Raw genomic sequence first — 3,606 nt, forward strand, 5'->3', positions numbered from 1 at the left:
AACATGACCATAGGCACAGTTAGCTGACATGACCAGAGGCGGAATTAGCTGACATGACCATAGGCGGAATTAGCCTACATGACCAGAGGCACAGTTAGCTGACATGACCATAGGCACAGTTAGCTGACATGACCAGAGGCGGAATTAGCTGACATGACCAGAGGCGGAATTAGCTGACATGACCAGAGGCGGAATTAGCTGACATGACCATGGGCAGAAGTAGCTGACATGACCATGGGCAGAAGTAGCTGACATGACCATGGGCAGAAGTAGCTGACATGACCATGGGCAGAAGTAGCTGACATGACCATAGGCACAGTTAGCTGACATGACCATAGGCAGAAGTAGCTGACATGACCATAGGCAGAAGTAGCTGACATGACCATAGGCAGAAGTAGCTGACATGACCATGGGCAGAAGTAGCTGACATGACCATGGGCAGAAGTAGCTGACATGACCATGGGCAGAAGTAGCTGACATGACCATAGGCACAGTTAGCTGACATGACCATAGGCAGAAGTAGCTGACATGACCATAGGCAGAAGTAGCTGACATGACCATAGGCAGAAGTAGCTGACATGACCATGGGCAGAAGTAGCTGACATGACCATAGGCACAGTTAGCTGACATGACCATAGGCACAGTTAGCTGACATGACCATAGGCGGAGTTAGCTGACATGACCATAGGCACAGTTAGCTGACATGACCATAGGCACAGTTAGCTGACATGACCATAGGCAGAAGTAGCTGACATGACCATAGGCAGAAGTAGCTGACATGACCATGGGCAGAAGTAGCTGACATGACCATAGGCGGAGTTAGCTGACATGACCATAGGCACAGTTAGCTGACATGACCATAGGCACAGTTAGCTGACATGACCATAGGCGGAGTTAGCTGACATGACCAGAGGCGGAATTAGCTAATATGACCATAGGCGGAATTAGCTGACATGACCAGAGGCAGAATTAGCCTACATGACCATGGGCAGAAGTAGCTGACATGACCAGAGCTCCAATTAAAAGTTACCTTCTTCTGAAGGGACAGATTTGCTATGTGTTACGGAGCGAGAGTTCCAGGAGGTCCCTGTGAACTCGTGGCTTCCTCCCTTAATGCAACTAGATGGCAGATACACTGGGGAGGTAGGTGCATATTACTAGGGGCACGGCATTTTCGATCAAAAAAATATTTCTAAGTCAGGACGGAGGTTCATTCTAAGGGCACGAGCGACCGATCTAAGCCGTGTGGGAGGCCCTGCACCCCGGTCAGGGTCCCCCTTCACCCCCTGGCGACATCCTCCCTTGGAAGTCTGCCCGGTGGCCCCCTCCCGCGCCCGGCGCCGGTTCAGGCCGGGCTGGAGGCCCCGTTCCTCGGGCTCAGGACCGGGCTAAGCCCCCTTAAGGACCTGGCCAAGCTCTGGTCACGTTGCGGGAAGGGGGGGGGGGTTGACCTCCCGTGCCCGGGCGCCCGTTCATGCGGGCCTGGAGGCTCCCATTTCCGGCTCGAGAACTGGGGTTTGCGCCCTTGGCTCCTCCGTGCGTTCCCTTTCAGTCTCTGGTCATGTCTACCTTCTCCGGAGGTGATTTGGGAGCCATGGTCATGTTGAGGGGAATTTTCGGAGGGAAATCCCTATCTTTAACATTATATGACCAGAGTCCGGACTTTTTCGGCTCCGTCAGAATCAAAGTTTTCAAAAAAACATGGTCATGTTCCCTATCTTTAACATTAGATGACCATGGCCACCTCGGGGCCGTTTGTGGAAGTCTGCCGAGGGCGGAGGCGAAACGGGGCTGCGGGGCGGCGGCGACTCCTGTTCCCAAGGACCCGGGACCTCCCTCCCTTCAGGGTCCCGCGGTCAAGGTACAACGGGGGGGTCCGCGGAGATTTCCGTCGACAGGGTTTTTTTGATCAAAATGGTTTGACTAAGTCAGGACCCGAGGTGTCAGAATGCATGTGAAGGACCCGTTTGGAGCCGTCCTTTGGAGTCTGTGGCTGGGCAGGAGTTGACGGGATTCCTCCTTGTCTTCCCGGATGGTCTCTCTCTGTTGTGGGCAAAGGGTCCTTCACGAAATCCATACGCACGCGCGCGCATTATAGACCCAAGTCTTACCGTGCTTGATCTGAGGAACCCTGCCCGACCCACCCTACCGTGGACTGGGGTGAGCGGAGCCGAGTTTGGTCGCCACACCATCGCTCTCTCCGGATGGGAGTCCAAGGATCGGGCCGAACGCTTGAGACTTCACGGTGTTGTACGCTGAAGCCCGGGGATTGAGGTTCTATTTCTGGGCAGGATGTGAGCGCGCCTCGCACGTGTCCATTGAGAGGGGCGGTTCTCGTGCCGGTTTAGGAGCCAGGAGCCAGGAGCCAGGTCGGGATGATTTCCATTGCGGTTAAGTCGCCTTGCCTGAGTTCCTTCCCCCCGATCCGCGCGTGTCCCGTCCCCCTCCCCCCGGGCGATGTCGATGCTGGTCGGTTGAGCTGTCGGGCCGGTTCCGGAGGCCTCGTGCCCGGGCAGGAGCCGTGTTGGGGGAGGATTTCCCGTGCGGTTAAGTCGCCCCTGCCTGCGTTCCTTCCCGGGGCGGAGGTTTTCCCACACGATTGGCTTTTACGTTCCGACTAGGGAGGGCCCCTGCGGGCCGGTGTCGCGCCGGTGTTCAGGCACGGCGGTTCCTCCCGAAACCCTACGGTCGGACGCCGTCGAGAGAGGGTTTCCCTTCCTTCCTTCCTTCCTTCCCAGGGAGGAGAGAGAGAGGGGGGGACGCCGACCCTTCCGAGCGAGGTCGAGAAGCCCGGGAGCCCTTCCATCGAGTGGTCTGGCTCGAGCCTGGGGAGGACCGGCGGGTTTAGCCCCCCGCCGCGTGCGTCTTTTCCCCGGAGCTGAAATGCATTCCTCTGGCTGACCTGCGGTCCCCCGTACCGCGTAGCTTCGTGACGGTTCCGTTCCTACACCCGCCGCCGCGCTCGAGCCCCCTCCCGTTCGCGGGTGGGCTCCGTCGCGTTCCGTCCTCCCGCGCTTCCCCCCCGTCCGCTTCTCGCTGTCGTGGGGGGTGGAACGAGGGGGGGTCGGATCGCGCTCGTTCCACCGTCCTCCGCCCGACTCCGGTTGGTTTTGGGGGGATGCGGAAGGCGCGGCTACCTGGTTGATCCTGCCAGTAGCATATGCTTGTCTCAAAGATTAAGCCATGCATGTCTAAGTACACACGGGCTTGTACAGTGAAACTGCGAAAGGCTCATTAAATCAGTTACGGCTCCTTTGATCGCTCCAACGTTACTTGGATAACTGTGGTAATTCTAGAGCTAATACATGCCGACGAGCGCTGACCCCCACCCTCCCCCCTCTTCCCGGGGGGGGTCCGGGAGGGGGGATGCGTGCATTTATCAGATCAAAAACCCAACCGGGGGCGCCTCGCTCTCCCGGCCGCTTTTGGTGACTCTGGATAACCTCGAGCCGATCGCACGTCCCTGGCGGCGGCGACGACTCATTCGAGTGTCTGCCCTATCAACTTTCGATGGTACTTTCTGCGCCTACCATGGTGATCACGGGTAACGGGGAATCAGGGTTCGATTCCGGAGAGGGAGCCTGAGAAACGGCTACCACATCCAAG

The sequence above is a fragment of the Acipenser ruthenus genome, unplaced genomic scaffold (assembly GCF_902713425.1).
Source record: "Acipenser ruthenus unplaced genomic scaffold, fAciRut3.2 maternal haplotype, whole genome shotgun sequence".
Lineage (NCBI taxonomy): Eukaryota > Metazoa > Chordata > Actinopteri > Acipenseriformes > Acipenseridae > Acipenser > Acipenser ruthenus.